The sequence below is a fragment of the Panthera leo genome, chromosome C2 (assembly GCF_018350215.1).
Source record: "Panthera leo isolate Ple1 chromosome C2, P.leo_Ple1_pat1.1, whole genome shotgun sequence".
NCBI lineage: Eukaryota > Metazoa > Chordata > Mammalia > Carnivora > Felidae > Panthera > Panthera leo.
In genome coordinates, this window is record NC_056687.1 from 11,553,898 (window position 1) to 11,572,118 (window position 18,221).

Sequence of the window (18,221 nt, forward strand, 5' to 3'; positions counted from 1 at the left end):
GGGTAACAAGGTAAGTGATGACCGGAGGTGGTGTCTGGGGTTTCTTCGTGAGCCTGGGTAGTCAAGGAAAGACTCTCTAAGAAGACATTGGGGTATTTTCTGGGTAGTTCTAGAGAAGGTTTGACCAATGCAAAGATCCAAAGAAAGAAAAGCTGCTGCTCAAGGAATAGAAAGAGGCCAGGTGAGCTTGTATAAAGTAAACGAGGACAGTGTAGAAAGAGGAAACTGGAGAGGCAAGAGAGGCCAGACCACAAGGATGTCTTAAAAGTGAGGTTTGGATTTGAAGTGTGGGAAGTCTTTGAAAGGTTTTAAGCAGGAGAATAACAAGACCTGATTTATGCTGTAGAAACTACTGTGTGGAATAGATCCCAGCTAAACAGGAATCAAGAAAATCAGCAAGGAGGGCTTGGCAGACACTCAGGTGAGACAGTGGTGGTCAGAACTAATGTTTTAACAGTGGAAATGATGAGGGCTGGTCGGATTCAGGATATATTTGGACAGAAAGCCTACAGAACCTAAGAATGGATTAGATTCAAGGTGGGCAGGAGAGAGGGAACAAGGACAGCTATGACACTTTCCTGCTGCACACTTGGGTGGGTAATGGCACCATTAACTAAGATGAGAAGGTCTCAGGTATGCAGATTAGGGTAGGGCTGGCATTAAGAGTTCTGTTTTGAGGAGCCAATCTGGCTCAGTCAGTAGAGCATGCAACTATTTGATCTCAGGCTTGTAGGTTTGAGCCCCATGTTGGATGCAGAGATGACTTGAAAATAAAATCTTTAGGGGCGCCTGGGTGGGTTAGTCGGTTAAGTGTTGAATTCTTGATTTCAGCTCAGGTCATGATCTTGTGGTTTATGAGGCTGAGCCCCCACATCAGCCTCTGTCCGTGCTGACAGTGCACAGCCTGCTTGGGATTCTCTCTCGCCTTCTCTCTCTGCAACCCTCCCCTGCTGTATCAAAATAAATAAACTTTAAAAAAAATCTTAAAAAAAAAAAAAAAAGAATTCTGTTTTGACCATGTTAATTTTAAACAGCCTGTTATTAGCTACCCAAGAAGATCTGCCTAGCAGGTGCCCCGCTGACCATATAAGTCTGTAGTTCTTGGGAGAAGTTGGAATTACAAATGCCCACATACTTGCCCAGCTCTTCCCTGCTCTCCTACTTCTATATTCCCATGTCAAACCCTTTAAAGCCTTCTCAGAATCCCCAGTGGTTTTCAAAGCAGTGTGAAAACAATGCTTATTGGGGCACCTGAGGGGCTCAGTCGATTAAGTGTCTGACTCTTGATTTCAGCTCAGGTCATGATCTCAAGAGTTCATGGGATCGAGCCCCATATAGGGCTCTGCAAGAAGCCTGCTTGGGATTCTCTCTCTCTCCCTCTGCCCCTCCCCTGCTTGTGCTCTCATGTACGCGTGTATTTTCTCTCTTAAAATAAACATTAAAAAAATAAAAACTTAATGCTTATCTCCAACTTTCTATCTAAATTTGCCTGTTTTCATAGTGTGATCAGAATAATTAAATATTAAGAAAACATATCACCTAACAGTTACAATGAAAAAAAAAATGTAAATCACACTTGCTCACACTAGAATAAATTACATATGGTTTAAAGATTTCAGTGAAAGAACGAAACCACAAAAGTGTGCTAAGAGAAAATAAGGGTTAACATTTTATCAAATCGTGGAGAAAATTTTCTAGTTTAACATCACGGGGAAAAAAATCCTTAAAAATGGAAAATAATGATGGACTGGGCGGGGCAGGGGAGGTAACTAAACACTTCTATAAAAGAACCATACCACAAGTTTTCAAAGCAAATAAAAAATTGGTCATAAATATCTGAAGCATTTGACATTAGGAATTAAAATCCCTAAGTAAGGAGCTCACATAAATTAATAAAAAATATTAACTCCAGAAGAAAATGTGACAAGGACAAGAGCAGAAATTCAAAAGAGAAGAAATATAAACGAGCAATTAACATATGAAAAAAGTGCTAAGCTTCTTATCCTCAAAAGAACAGAATTAAAACAAGGAGATACTGTATTTCACCTATCAAACTGGCAAACATTAAAATGGCAATGATATAGACTCGGAGCCCGGGCAGTAATTACTAAGCCCTTTCTGAAGATAATTTGGTAAATTATATCAGGAGCCTTAGATTTTACATGCTCTTTGACCTGCCAATTGCACTTCAGGGACTCCATCCTAAGGGTGAAGGGTTTCAGGGGCTGTTTGAAAAGATTTAGGTATAAATTATGTTTATCAGATTAGGATACTCTGTACCTAAAAAGGTTGCTTCAGAATCACATCTAATGACACGAAAAGAAGGGCACCTGGGTGGCTCAGTCAGCTGGGCATCTGACTTCAGCTCAGGTCGTGATCTCGCAGCTTGTGGGTTCCAGCCCCATGCCGGCCTCTGTGCTGACAGCTCGGAGCCTGGAGCCTGCTTCGAATTCTGTGTGTGTGTGTCTCTCTGTCTCTCTCTCTCTCTCTCTCTCTCTCTCTCTCTCTCTCTGCCCCTCCCCCGCCCACACTCCGTGTGTGTGTGTGTGTGTGTGTGTGTGTGTGTGTGTCTCTCTCTCTCTCAAAAAAAAATAAATAAATAAACATAAAAAAATTAATGACACGAAAAGATATTGCAGAAAAAACTTAAGTAGTAAAACCATATGCTCGGGTTAATATTTAACAATAGGTATCTTCATAGGAAGATCTCTAATGATAAAATTTCAGGAAGCTAAAAGCAGTGTGTCTGTCTGGAAAGATTAAGTGTTCTTTATGATCTTTTTTCTTTCATTATAATGAGCATATATTGTTGGATAATTAAAACTTCATTTGAGGGGACAAAATCAAAAGAGAAGAAATATGCATAAAAGATCTTGTGCATAAAAGACTTACTGAATGGAAATTATAAAAAAAAAAATAACAGAAGACATCTTCAAGTGACAAAATTATAATGAGGAAATTTCTCTTCTCTTCTAGAATAGAAAATTTTCTGTATTTATATACTTTCCCTTGTGAACATGCATTTCATTACTTACTTTTTAAAAGGTAAAATAAACTTTTAAAAATTAAGTTATTCCCAACCCTCTTGTGCTATCTTGATTTTAACCATACCAACTATCACACAGTATTTTCAAGGATTTATGCCCATGTTTGCCTCCTCTTCCTGTTCCAAAACTAGTTTTTCTTTATTATTCTAATATCTTCAGGGAGCACAAAGGGACTTTCCTGAAACACACTGGGCTCCATCATCTCCCTCCATATTGTCACCTTAGGTGACTTCAATAACACTTTAGCCCAGTGGTTGCCAGAGTCTGGTCCCTGACCTGCTCTACTGGGATATAGAATGAGCTGGTTAGAATGCAAATTCTTGGGCCCTGCTCTGACACGGTGAATAAGAAACCAGGTGGGAACCAACCTGACGTTTTATCAGTCTTTCAGGTGATTCTGATGCATGCAAAAGGCTAAGCACCACTATTTCAGCCTCTATGCTTTGGGCCTTTCTGAATCCAGAAACTCTCCTAAAAACAGTCCAATCATTTTTCAGATTAAATTTTTCAGAATTCCAATAGCAACAAAATTAAAACATTCAAGGGGACTGAACAGTTAAATCTCCTATCTTAACAGCTGCAAATAAAATTTTGAAAGAAAAAAAGATCCACAATGAAAGAAAAGCATACCTGTGAAGATGTCTTAAAGGGACCAATGAGTCCTAAAGACATGGTTTCAAGCCGACAGCCTCTGAGGTAAACACAACTGGCTTCAGAACACGCTAAATGCAAGCTCATTTAATTACACGTGTCAATGGTAGGGCTGCACAATCAATTAGCCAGAATACTGAGTAATAATAATGTTCAAGCCATAGCTAGATTAATGCAACAATCAGGTGTGCCTAAAACTTCAGAAACATCTTTATCCTGAACTAATGAATGACCCCATTTGGGGCAAGATTTATTGAGATTTGACATGATAATTAATATAGTCATTTACCTGTGATGGAGGTATAAGCATGATAGAAAGAAAACAAGGTTTATTCACGGTCAGACAGAGTAACAAATTTTTGCCACATGCATTTGTTCGATGGGTTGATGAATCAAGTACTGAGCTAGTGCTAGAGACCAAAACAAAAAAGGTATGTAAGACGTCCACCCTGCCCTCCAGAAGCCTGCATTCCACTTGTATCAGCAAGGGGCCAGACAGGGATCTCCCTCTATCCTGGGGCAGGAACTTTATTTTATTCATTCATTCATTCATTTAAATGTTTATTTTTGAGAGACAGAGAGAGACAGAGTGCAACCAGGGTAGGGGCAGAGAGAAAGGGAGACATAGAATCTGAAGCAGGCTCCAGGCTCTGAGCTGTCAGCACAGAGCCCGATGCAGGGCTCAACCCCATAGACTGTGAGATCATGACCTGAGCCAAAGTCAGAGCTTAACTGATTGAGCCACCCAGGCACCCCTAGGGCGGGAACTTTAAAACACGCATTATCTCTAATACTTGTTAGAGACAAGAAAACTGGGTGGAGTTTGAGAGGTAAGTCACTTGTTCAATGACACCCAACTCCGTACAAATCCAGGCTTTGCTCTGATCCCTCCACCCTTGTCCCAATGTTAACACCACTTTTAAAAGGAGACATGAGTATGCATTATTTGCACCTTACATGAGATTGTGCTAGTTTTACAATCAAATCAATAATAAAAATGTTATGATTTTATTTCTTTTTATAAAATACTTATCTATTTTTGAGAGAGAGCACAAGCGGAGGAGGGGCAGAGAGAGAGAGAGGAATAGAGGATCCGAAGCAGCTCAGTGCTGCCAACAGGGAGCCCAACGTGGGGCTCAAACTCGTGAATCCTGAGATCATGACCTGAGCTGAAGTCAGAGGCTTAACCAAATGAGCCACCCAGGTACCCCTGCACCTTACATGAGATTATGCTAATTTTACGATCAATTCAAGAATAAAAATGATGTTATGATTTTCAAAGAGGCATATGAATTAGGTAAAATCAGGTAGCATCAAGCCAAGTAAAAAAAAATAATTTATAAATGATCTCATTTTCTTTAATATTTATTTATTTTTGAGAGAGGAGAGAGAGAGAGAGAGAGAGAGAGAGAGAGAGAAAGAGAGAGAACACAATCAGGGGAGCGGAGGGAGGGAGAGAGAGAGAGGGAGTCACAGAATCTGAAGCAGGCTCCAGGCTCTGTGCTGTCAGCACAGAGCTCAATGCGGGGCTTGAACCCACAAACTGTGAGATCATGACCTGAGCGGAAGTTGGACGCTTAACCAACTGAGCCACCCAGGTGTCCCTAAATGGTCCCATTTTTTGAATGGGAAAAATTATCTATAGAAGAATCAAAAAAAGGCAATACAAATATGGAACAAAATATTAATATTGGTTATACTGGGTGGTGGGATTACAGGCACTTGTCCTTCCTTTTTGATGTTCTTTTATAATGTAATTTATTTTTAAAATCATCATCCCACATTAAAGAAAAAATTTTTTAAACCCAGTCAAGATTCCATTAATCAGTGGTTCTCAATGGGTGTGTGCAATTCCACAATGGATATTGGAAAACCTAGTATTTTTGGTTGTCACATTCACTGGGAGGCACCACTGGCATTTAACAGGCTGCTCAGAACAGTCTCCTACGAGGAATTATCCCATGTAACTTCCAAATGTCTCTGGACATTCACATAGGGGAGAAAATCCATTTATAATTATCTGAGCCTAAAACCAAATTCCATCTTACAGATAACCACACAAGACTGTGCAAGGTTCTACTATACATTCAATTTGCTGGGAGTATAATTCAAGAGAACACTGTTTTGAGTTTTGCCAGAAGTTGTTCACAGTTCCAGCAAAGTCGTGTAATTAACTGTGATGCCTTTCTCCAAACTTGTAATAGGTTTATTTGTTTTAAATGAATTAATGAACAAAAAGTTTAAAAATGAGTAATTTCTCAGTTTTAATGTTATTATAATAAATATCAATAAACAGAACCTACATAAACAAAAGCTACTTGGGGCTCCTCAGTTGAATGAAGGGCTCCTAATATGAGAAAGCTTGAAAACTGGGGCTTCAGTGGAAAAAGATATGAAAAGAGGGCAAGACTGGCTGGAGAGAGACCAGGTCCAAGGTTGGTGCAGGAGTGGAGTGAGGGATCTTTGAGAACTCAGCCAGATCAATAGTCCATAATTACAAGGGGGTTAAGGAATTCAGGATGAGGTATAAGCTTCTGACTCGGGCAGCTGAGTAAATACGAAGCCACTCAGACTGTAATACCAGAAACATGTTATTTTGTGTAATTAAAAAAAATTGAAAAGTACAAAATAAATCCACAAACATGAATGCTTAAATGAAAATACTGGCACAAACAAACAGCCCTTTTTCATGCAGGTATATAATAAAAGCTAAACGTACTTCTTCTCTCCTTGCTTTTGATATACACAAACGAACCAGAATGTTGGGACAGTAGTCATGAACACAACTGGATCGCGCCCCGTGGCCACCAATGACGGAAAGGAGCCGTGAGAGGGAATACCTGCTCTCTTTCCTCCCAGTGCCCGGGCCCCTGCCGTCAGCATCTTTAGGATTCTGCACAGAATTATTTTTAAAGATTCAGCTTCAAAAACCTTTTAAATCAGAGGTGTTCCAAGAAGCAGCAAGGAGGGGCCACCTGCAAGCATTTCTGCTGGACTCCAGCATAGGCTCTGGCTCCCTCTACTCCGTTGGGAGGCTCCGGGCCTGCCACCTGTACAGTCGAGCTCCCCTCCGCCACCCCCCCCCGCCCCCCCCCCCGCCCCCCCAAGGAGTTCAGGACAGAGTAACGGATATGGCCACAAAGAAAATCTTTCAAGGGAAGTACAACTGGAAAGAGAAAGTACTGTAACGCCTAATTTTAACACTAATGGAGCCTCCCCTTCACACTAACTGCGGGGAATATCCCCAGACCCCATCCCTGCTTCCCACTTCACGCCAGTATGGCTCTTGGTGCTAGAAAGGGATCTGTGGCAGTAAGACTGACAAACGGAAGCAAAACAGGAGGTAGGAGGGCACATCCTCTACTCCTAAGTCAGGTTCTGGTTGACATTCCCCCCTTCTAGCTCAAGGCTAGAGGCCTGGCTTACTTCTTCGAGCAAAGCACCCAGCCTAGGGGCGCCTGGGTGACTCAGCAGCTGAACGTCGTCTGACTTCAGCTCAGGTCATGATCTCGCAGTCTGTGAGTTCAAGCCCCGCGCGGGCTCGGTGCTGACAGCTCAAAGCCTGGAGCCTGCTTCGGATTCTGTGTCTCCTCTCTCTGCTCCTCCCCCGCTCATGTGCTCTTTCTCTCTCTCTCTCTCTCTCTCAAAAATAAATAAACATTAAAAAAAAAAAAAAAAAAAAGCACCCAGCCTAGCTCCAAAGAGGATGAGCCTGGAGGGGCCCACACCAAGGCCAAGTTACCCTCTTACAGAAGTACCTTGATTATTTGAATTCCAAAGACCCCCATCGGTACCACATTTGTGCTTATTTAGTTCTGAGTTACTTTCCTAAAAGGGTATCTTTGAACACCCTCCCCATTTCAATTTTCTCATTTCTAGTTTTTAGTAAAAACCGTCAAAAAAGTTCAAATGGAATAAGTGCTTGCCTCAAAGACAGAGACTAGGAGAAAACTGTGAAAATCTATCTTGTTCCAAAGATAGAAAAGAGGAGATATCCTCTTAGAGGCCATAAGCAGAGCCAATCTCTAAGAAAAGAAACATCCAATTAAAAGTCTGGACCAGAAGCACCCTGGGCATGAGTCTGGCCCTCACAGCTCCCGTCTCTCCTCCAACTACCTCCAGCTCTTTGCTGGTGCCCTTGGCTTAGGCACTAGGCCCAGGACGCCTCCCAATTCCGCCACCACTGCCATGCAGTACAACTGACCCATGAACTGGGTTCAACCGCATGGGTCCACTTATATGCAGATTTTTTCCCGTACCGTATAGACTATAAATGTATTTTCTCCTCTTTGTGATTCTCCCAGTAGCATTTTCTTTCCTCTCTCTTACTTTAAGAATACAGTGTATAATACACATAGCACACAAAGTATGTGTCACTAGTCTGTTTATGTTATCAGTAAGGCTTCCAGTCAACAGTAGGCTATTTCCAGTTAAGTTTTGGGGGAGTGAAAAAGTATATCTGGATTTTTGACCGTCTAAGGGTTAGCACCCCTAACCCCCTCGTTGTTCATGAGTCAACTGTACAACAAAGAGGTTGAAGTATGAGCCCTCTGAATGGGAACTTCCTATATACACTCCCAGAGAGTTAGTATTTATACAGCACGCATAGGCAGAGATAGCAAATGGCACAGTGGTTCACAGCACAGACTCCAGTCAGACTGCATGGGCCCTAATACCAGATCTGCCGCATTCTGGTTGTGGGATCATGGGCAAGTTAACTAACCATTATAACAGTACCTATTCTGCAGAGTTGTTGGGAGGGAAAACACACAGTAAGCGTTCAGTAAACATTAGTTGTTATTATACTTCAAATGCATCACAGATTACAAAAGTCTGGGGGAACTGAATATGGTAAAATTAATCACCGTATCTGGTATCACTCCTACTGTAAAAGTTGTTCAAATTCACAACCATAAACTTTCTCAGTAACTGAGATCCTTTTCCTAAACTAGAGACTTACAGTGTCTCAAAAAGAACACCTTGGTTCCGAATCTAATCATCTCTGAGGAATAAAGACATAAAACAACCACAAAAAATCATTTGGCTGACAATTTATTCTTCCTGTATTTCCAAAACTGCATAACACAAGCATTGCATACATAATTTTTTATTATTAGCATATAACATGTTCACTAAGACATGGGTTCTCTACATTTCTGGCTTCAGGGCTCTTTTATACTCTTTAAAAATTGAGGATCCCGAAGAATTTACCTTAGAAACTTATAAGAAACAGACATATACAAGCACATAAACCATTAGCCATCAAAGAGATGATGTCCTCAAACATCATACAGCCACTAGAAAACCAGGCTGTGCACCTACAGAGAATGAGAATAAAAAGAGGAAATAACCACTATCATTATAAAAATAATCTGAACTTGCAGACTGTTTTAAATTGTCTCAATGAGTCCCCAGAGGCTCCAGACCACACTCTGAGAACCTCGGCACTAAGGAAAGAATGAGTATCAAAATTCTCATGGCTTTCATCTTCTACCTTTTCTAGATCTACATAAGAAAAATTACGATACAGTTCATCGAACTATATATGAACTGCAAATGATCCTATCCTAAAATTGCAGCAAAATGGTTTAAGAAAATATTTGGACAAAATTGCCACTATGGTAGACTAAATGTTATGTCTAATTTCTTTCCATTTTAAAAATTGTGAACACAGGGGTGCCTGGCTGGCTCAGTGGGGAGAGCATGTGACTCCTCATCTCAGGGTCATGAGTTCAAGCCCCATGTTGGGCACTGACCTTACTTAAAATAAGTAAATAAATGAATAAATAAATAAATAGTGAACACATATAACAAAAATTACCATTTTAACCACTATGAAATGTATAATTCAATGACATTTAATATATTCACAGCATTGTGCAACCATAACCAACAATGAATTCCAGAATATTATCATCATCCCAAAAGAAAATGAATGATGATCTGTAAGTTTTTGTCTCAACACCTGTTTTCAACCCTTTGGGATATACACCTAGGGATAGCATTGCTACGGCCATATGATAACTCTGTATCTCTATATTTAGCTTATTAAGAAACTACAAAACTGTTCTGTTACAGCAGTGCCATTTTACATTCCTACCACTAACGTATAAGGCTTCCAGTTTCTCCACGTTCTTGCCAACACTTGTCATTTTCCTTTTTTTTTTTCTTTTATGATAGCCATCCTAATGGGTGTGAAATGGCATCTCAGTTTTGATTTCTATTTCTCTAACAACTAAAAGCGTTGTTTGCTATTTGTAGATCTTCTTTGGAGAAATGCCTATTCATGTCTTTTGCCCATTTTAAAAACTGGGTTCTTTTTGTTGTTGGATTGTTAAAAATTCTTACGTCTAATTATGTTTTACCAGGACATGAAAGCACTTTAAACCAACCACGGATCTGATCCTCCTCTCTCTACCAAGCTTAAAACCAATACCAACCTTCCACATGACAAAAAGAACAACTGAGAAATTTAAAATGGTCACAGAATCAACTGGCAAACAGACTATATAACACCTTCATTTTTGTTTTAAATTACAAATCCAGGATTGGATCACAGATGATAACAAAATAAAGATGGTGATGATAATAGTCATTTCTCATAATAAGCACTTACTATTTAGTGAAGCACTGTGCTAGATGCTTTAACATCCTCACGACAACCATACAAGGTAAGAATTATAATCAACCCCATTATACAAATGAGGAAACAGAGGTACAGCAAAGTGAAATAGCTAGCTTATGGTTATGCAGTCAACAGCTGAGCAGTTTTGCTTCAAACTTTGTGCTTTTAATCCCTTTGCTGTACAATCAGGAAATAACAATAAATCTTGCACAGTTACATAACTCAGGACTTAAAATGTTAGTAGCTACATTTTGATATATTACTTTCAAGTTCCAGCTCTCCACTGTCTGTACAAATCTTTTTTTTTTTTTTTTTTTTAAGAGAGACACAGAGAAAGAGAGCGAGCACACACGAGCATGGGGGAGAGGGGCAGAGAAGGAGAGAGAGAATCTTAAGCAAGCTCCACACTCAGCGCAAAGCCTGACTGGGGCTCCATCCCATGACCCTGGGGGATCATGACCTGAGCTGAAATCAAGAGTCAGATGCTCAATCGACCAAGCCACCCAGGTACCCCTAGAACTTGCCTCTTAATCAGATTTAGGGGGGCACCTGGGTGGCTCAGTCGGTTGAGTGGCTGACTCTTGATTTCGGCTCAGTTCATGATCTCACGGTGAGTAGGTTCCTCCCCTGTTCGAGTGTGTTCTCTCTCCATCTCTCTCAAAAAAAAATAAAACCTTAAAAAAAAAAAAAAAATCAGGTTTAGAAATGTCACAAAGAAGTAAACCCAAAACCAGATGGGTGAATGCCATTTTATCATTCCAATTTAGATCTTTTCTAACATTTTTGAATCTGACAAAAGACTATTCAGGATACTGTGACTCAACTGTCTATTTCCAAGGGTGTCTAGATCACATCTTGACAGCAATTATAAGAGGTTACAGTTACCAGCAAAGCCAGGGCCTAAAGGCCCTTCTAATTCAAATTTCCAATATAATTATATACCAGTTAGTGGTTTTGTAAACTAAATCTCAAACTTGAGATGAAATCTAAAAGGTAACGTATTTCATAACAAAACCAATATAAGCACAATGCTAGAGTGTATAGATTTCATTTTCTGAGGAATAATTACACGCATGACCGCCTAATGAATCCAGCATTGCTATACCTGTCTAGAGTTATGGGCCCTCAGAATGTGAAAGAACTTTAGGTTGTATTTAAAAAATCCTTTACAGACAATCCCTGCTCCTTTTAGAATTAAAAGGTAGACTAAAGCCCTGAAATCATGATAAATGCTCATTTATACCAAATTTCATTTCATAATGTTGTAATACTCCTATCTACTTTTGTGGTAATTCAAGAATTTTTTATTTAAGTTCAGCTACCCAATGTGTCCTTTGGAATGTTTTCATTATGACAAATGATAGCAAATTGAGGTTGTTTTCTCATCTGTAACATAAGGGTATTTACCATCTATCTCACAGCTTTACAGAAAACCAATTTTAGACAGGACATAGGGAAAGCTTCTTGCCAAACACATGAGACATGACAGGTACTCAGTAAACATTCCTGTGTATGTGTGAAGTCATGGGTGTGAGTCAGATAATCCCAGAAGGCATTCTAAAGCAAATTCTATAAAAGCTAAGAGCAACTCTGATTACTTACCTACAGGTCACTTATCTGATGAACTCAACTGCATATAACCCAAAATCTAGATGATACCAGGAGAGTCTCCTGATTAGGAAAACAGGTGCCATTTGTATACTTATAAAGGAAAATTAGTTTATTCCTTGGGCCAGACCTAAGTATAATCTTACATCTGACACAGCAGAAGGCTCTGCTGGAGGCTCTCTCTATATATATCCTACCACCTATTTGCTGACATGTTTCATTTAATTAGAGGTATGAAGGTTCAACATGCAATACACTAACACGAATACATTTAAGTCCACAAGAGGAATGTAAAGTGCTTTCCTCTTGGGGCATCTGGGTGGCTCAGTCGTTTAAGCATCTGACTCCTGATTTCGGCTTGGGTCATGATCTCACGGTTCATGAGACAGAACCCCATGTAGGGCTCTGTGCTGGCAATGTGAAGCCTGCTTGGGATTCTCTCTCTCTCCCTTTCTCTCTGCCCCTCCCTGGTTTGCTCTGTCAAAAAATAAACATAAAAAAACTTTAAGTTTTTAAAAAATAATAAAAAAATAAACTTGGCAAAAAGGTTTAAATTTTATAAGGTAGGAATTCTCAAGGTGGTTCCTGGGTCTCTGGAGTTCCCAAGACCATTTCAAAGGGTCCAAAAGGCCAAAACTATGACCATAATGGTACCCAGACATTATTTTCATTGTGTTTATACTTGCAGTGACACAACAACAAGGCTGGGTAAACTGCTGCCACCTTAGCAGTGGCACCAAACTGTACTGGTGGTTACGTATTCCTCACTGCCACACACACGTTAAATAAAATCAGGGGGCGCCTGGGTGGCTCAGTCATTTGAGCATCCAACTTTGGTTCAGGTCATGATCTCACTCACGGTTCGTGAGTTCAAGCCCCATATCGGGCTCTGCGCTGACCTGTGGAGCCTGCTTGGGGTTCTCGCTCCCTCTCTCTCTGCCCCTCCCCCCAACTCGTGTTCTCTATCTCAAAAAAAAAAAATCAGTTTTGCTTCAGAAGGTCCTTGATAAGTCATTAGGAATGATAACTATTAAATCTCAACCCTTGAATAAATGTGTTTATTATTTGTATGACTAAAAGGGAAGTAATCAGGGGCGCCTGGGTGGCTCAGTCGGTTGAGCGTCCAACTTTGGCTCAGGTCATGATCTCACAGTCTGTGAGTTCGAGCCCCATATTAGGTTCTGTGCTGATGGCTCAGAGCCTGGAGCCTGCTTCCGATTCTGTGTCTCCCTCTCTCTCTGCCCCTTCCCTGCTCATGCTCTGTCTCTCTCTGTCTCAAAAATAAATAAAAACATTAAGAAAAAAATAAAATAAATAATAACTAAAAATAAAAATAAAAATAAAAAGGGAAGTAATCATAAAGCATCCCTATGGCACACAGACTACAACTGATGTCTTAAGAAAACACAGTTGTGCAAATGAGTTGCAAGCTGAATTAGGCACTTTTTTCATGGAACACAGTTTTTACTTAGCAAAACAACAGAAAAACTATGTTTATTCAGACTTAAGTATTTGGCAGGTGGTTTCTCAAAAATGAAATGAGCCTATTGCTTCAAGAAAAACGGATAGTAACTTGGCGAATGATAAAAGTTAAGCTTTTGAGCAAAAATTTTGAATTTGGAAAACTAGTAACTGTCATTTTGAGTTAGACTTCTTAGCATTGAGAAATTTTTCCAATAAGATGGGTGGTAATACTAACAAATGGGATGTTAAAGTAGTATTATTCAATGAAACATATCAACATTTGCAAGATCTACATAAATCAGTGAATTAATATTTTCCGAATGACCAACACATGATGTTACAAAATCACAAAGGTGTAAAATGTCATTCAAACAGCAGGATGGACTATAGATGTTTTTGTAACGGAGTATGAAAAATTCACTAACATAATTTCAGATTCCGCATTGCCACTAACCTTAAGAAACTAGCAGTGTCAAATTTTGGTATGGTATCAAAGAATAACCACAATTTTCTGAAAATGCCATCAAAAGGCTCCTGGCTTTTCCAACTACATATCTGTGTAAGGCCAGATTTCTTTCAACTACTTCAACCAAAACAACATTTCGCAACCAACTGACTGCAGGAGAAGATATGAAAAGCCAGCTGTCTTCTATTAAGCCAGACTTTAAAAGAGGTTTGCAAAAATGTAAAACGATGCTCTCTTCTCACTAAATTATTTTTTTCTTTTGTAAAACAGTTTTCATAAAAAATCTGTTATTTATGTAAGCACGCGGTGGGTTTATTACAGGTATTTTCAATACATTAATAAAATACTTTGTACATTTCTCAATTTTAATTTCTAATCTGGCAAACAGTGATACATTTAAAAACACAACCCACATAAAGCTCCGTGAGGTCCCCAATAACTAGAAGCCCGACCAGTCAGTAACAGCCAAGTGGTAACGTGAAAAAGGATGAAATCGGGGCTAAGACAACAGCGATGGACACAGAGAGAAAGAGATGAAACCAAAAGATGTTCCAGGGGCAGAAGAATTGACAGAATGTAGCAACCAACTTCAGAATCAGAGAGAAAAGGTCCAGGCTGTCAGCTTGCATGGATACATTGCAACCATCTGTCCACCTATCTGGTTTATAGACAGGTACTGAGTCTATTCCATACAGAGAGATTGAGATGCTCCACAGCCAGGTGATCAGTTCTAACAACAGCTCTCTGATTTCAACTGAGTGTCCTAAAATTTGATTCTGACTCTATCTACCTGGAATTAGTACAGATCCCACAGGTAAAGGGCTCAGTCCCGTTTCAGACACCAGCCACAAGTCTTAAGTAGCCCCTACAGTACCAGCACTTCTGCAGGAAGACTACAAATTTGGGGGTTCCCACAACCGCCACCCTCCCCCAGGTTCAGTAATTTGTTAGAACTACTCACCAATCTTAGGAAAGCACTATACCTGATGAGGGAGTGTGGCGCTAGCTGAGGGCAAAATACAGACTAACAGCACTGCCCCCTCCCCCCGGAGTGGAATATGTGTGATATTCCTCAGACATCCCTGGCTCCCCAAGAACAAAGGGAAGGGGTTTAAGTGCTTGCCATGGTGATGTAGGGAAACTAAGGCAAATGAAAAATTAAATTCCCTTACTGCCTATAGCCCACTGACAAGTCCTTGACAAGGGCAGAGTGACCGCCCTCTAGGAGCTCAGCAGCCTAGATGACGACACTTTGCTAGGGGGCAAAAGAGAATCTTAGCTTAACATTATCCCAACCTCCAGGATCTGAGGATCCTGTAAATCTACTTCCCTTATCTCAACTACCCCAAGGTATATGCTGGCGCTCATACTCCAAGCTTATGCCCCACCCCCCGATATGTATCTGAAGGGTCTCATGACTGAGGTTTTATTAAACGGTAATAAATGGTGTTTCCCTAGCAACAGCTAGCCCCTCAAGGTGCTGGAAACCTTGCTTCCAAACTACCTTAGAGACTCACTCTATCCCTGACCCGCTCCCATCCAGAGAATATACAATGAACTACCCGTCAGGACCCCAGTGCAGCTCTTCCCGTCCATGGGTTCTGTCCCCGTGCTTTAATAAAATCACCTTTTTGCACCAAAGACGTCTTCAAGAACTCTTTCTTGGCCGTCAGCTCTGGACCACCCCACCATCACCCCAAAACTTCATCACACTTATGATTAGTTTTATTATGAAGGATACAACTCTGGGACAACTAAATGGAAGAGACTCAGGGCAAAGTATGGCTGAGGGGAGTTGAAGAGCATCCATGCCCTCTCCTCCTCTGTGGAATATTGTGCCTACCCATCTACACATCTAAATGTTCACCAAACCTCACCATCCTGGCATATTTATAAGGGGCTTTATGAGACATGACTAATTAAATCACTGCCCACGTGATTAAACTCAATTTCCAGTCCCTCTCCCTTGTTGGGGGGTAAGGGGCTAAAAGTCACTTCATTAGCATAAACTCAGGTAAAATCTAAAGAGGCTAATTTTGAATAACAAAGACACTCCCACCACTCAGGAAATTCCAAAGGTTTCCAGAGCTCTGTGTCTGGAACCAGGGAGAAAGACCAACTACACTTTTTTTTTATTATACCACAGAGCATCTAACATGGTTATTGATGTTTAGTAGGTACTCAATAAATAATTGCTGTAGGCAAAGGGTTAGAACTCGGGAGGCAGAACTCCAGGTATACACAGATAACAGGATTTATTCATGGTGGCTAAAACTCCAACAGGGGAGATGACTGTCCTGGAAGACAGTGGAGGGTCAAAAGACGGTAGATGTAACAGCTCTAGAGACAGCAACATACAAGGTAAAGAGCCCTCAAAAGAGACTAAGAAGTCCTAGATGTAAGGGAGAAGAAAAACACAGAGTATAAGGCAGAGAAAGCCAAAGCAGAACAGTGTTTTTCAAGAAGAAATGGGCCAAGGGGCGCCTGGCTGGCTCAGTCTGAAGAGCACGGGACTCCTGATCTCTGGTTTGTGAGTTCAAGCCTCACACTGGATGTAGAGATCACTTAAATAAAATTAAGAAAAAAAAAAAGAAGAAGAAGAAGAAGAAATGTGTCGAAAGTCACAGAAAGAAGAAACAAATGGACGGAAATCTGTGTATGGGAACCAACAATGGAGGGGCAGAGGCAGAACCCCGCTACAAGTAACAGGAGCAAAGAGACCCAGCATAAAACTACTCCTCCAAGAAACAGAGGGAGTACAGCACCAACGGGAAGAAGCGGAGCAGGAGGTGATGGAAGGGGCGGAGGAGCCAGAGGAATGCACACAAGTCAGAGAACAAGCCTAATTCAGATCAGAGCTTCTGGATTGACACCAAGCCTTTTTTACGTGCCTATGAGGCCCCGCACCGGCTGGTCTCACCTCCTCCCCCAGTTCCCTAATAGCAGCTACCGTGGCCTCCCTCTCAAGTGTGCGGTGCTCCTTCATGGTACGGGCCCTGCTCACATGCGGGTTCCTCAGCCTGGGAAACAACTTCCTTCCCTTCCCTGATTGACTCCTGTGCATAGCTCACACCTCAAGTGCATGCCCCATCTTCCCCGGACTCTAAAACTAGATTAGGTCCTCCTGAACGCTTTCATCATGGCACATACAACAGCTGGAAATCAGCTATCTATGTGGGGTGGGGTTTTTTTCCGTATTTCTGTCTGTCCCAGTAAAATATAAATAGATTGAGGACAGGGAGCTGTCACTACTGGGGTAGTCCAGGCTCCTGCCCCAGCACCTGGCACACGACAGTCAAGCGGGATCTAGCTGTGGCAAGGCTGAAGGGAACAAGCATGAGAGAATGGCGCAAAGTCTCAGAGGAAACAGGAAAGAACAGCATCTAGAACCCGGGGGGAGGGAAGGAGACACCCACCTCTTCCTTCTCCCTCTTATCGCAAGAAGTAGAGAGCAAGTGTGAGTAAGACAGATTTACAAAAGCTACTTGGGAAGTGGGCGGCAGGCCCAAACAGGAGGCAGCATTACTGCTGAAAGTGAAGGTTCAGATGCCTCCCGGGAAGCTTGAGGAAAAGGGCAAATGTGGTGAGGGATGGAGAGAAAGCTGAGAAAGAATACTTTGCAGGTCGCAGCTAAGTGGAGAAGGAAGTCCACGAGTTCCTACGCTTCTCTTCAGCTGACTTTTGCCAGCACGAACACAGGAAACGGAACACAGCTGCATCAGTCTAGCAATGCAGGTCTGCAGGACAGGGATGATGCAAGGACCACTGGGCCAGGACACAGCTGAAATGCCACGCTCTGAGTTCCCAGGTGCGTACAGAAGGTCACAAAACTAAGAGGAAAGGAACTTGAGATAAAGAGAAGAAGGACCCCAGGAACTACAGTTTCTGGATGCAAGTATTGTAATCAGAACATGTGAAATAAATCACGCTATATAGCATTTTAAAAATATGAGCAACATATTTTTCAAGGTATCATAAGCTCTTGCCACCTACCGTCATCAGTCTCTTAGAACAAGAAATCTCAAAAATAGGCCCATCCCGTTCTGAAACAGGTCAAGTTGCTATCTTTCCTGAAGTCTAACAAAAAAAAATTTAAAAAGCAGATGGCTGAAGAAAGGATATCCCTTTCTAGCTCCAACTTTTCCATTATATATTTTTCCAGTAGTTCCAGATGAGCATAAGTTAAAAAGCCTCCCAGTATGAGCCCAGAGAGAATGCCAACACACCTTAGGCACTGAAAAACTCTGAGAAAATCTGCAATTATGGAAGTAGCCAAGAGGCACCTGAGTGACTCAGTTGGTTAAGCATCCAACTCTTGATTCAGACTCAAGTCATGATCTCATGGTTAGTGAGATTAGTC

General features: G+C 41.2%; 1 protein-coding gene and 1 non-coding gene across 6 annotated transcripts in view; one reads left to right on the plus strand and one right to left on the minus strand.

The window, feature by feature from the left end:
* Positions 1 to 18,221, minus strand: part of ITSN1 (intersectin 1) — a 217,705-nt gene that overhangs the window by 186,436 nt on the left and 13,048 nt on the right. The gene's annotated exons all lie outside the window — the stretch shown is intronic.
* On the plus strand, positions 9,377 to 9,449 carry TRNAR-CCU. The gene has a single exon. It is a non-coding gene; the product is annotated as a tRNA-Arg (tRNA).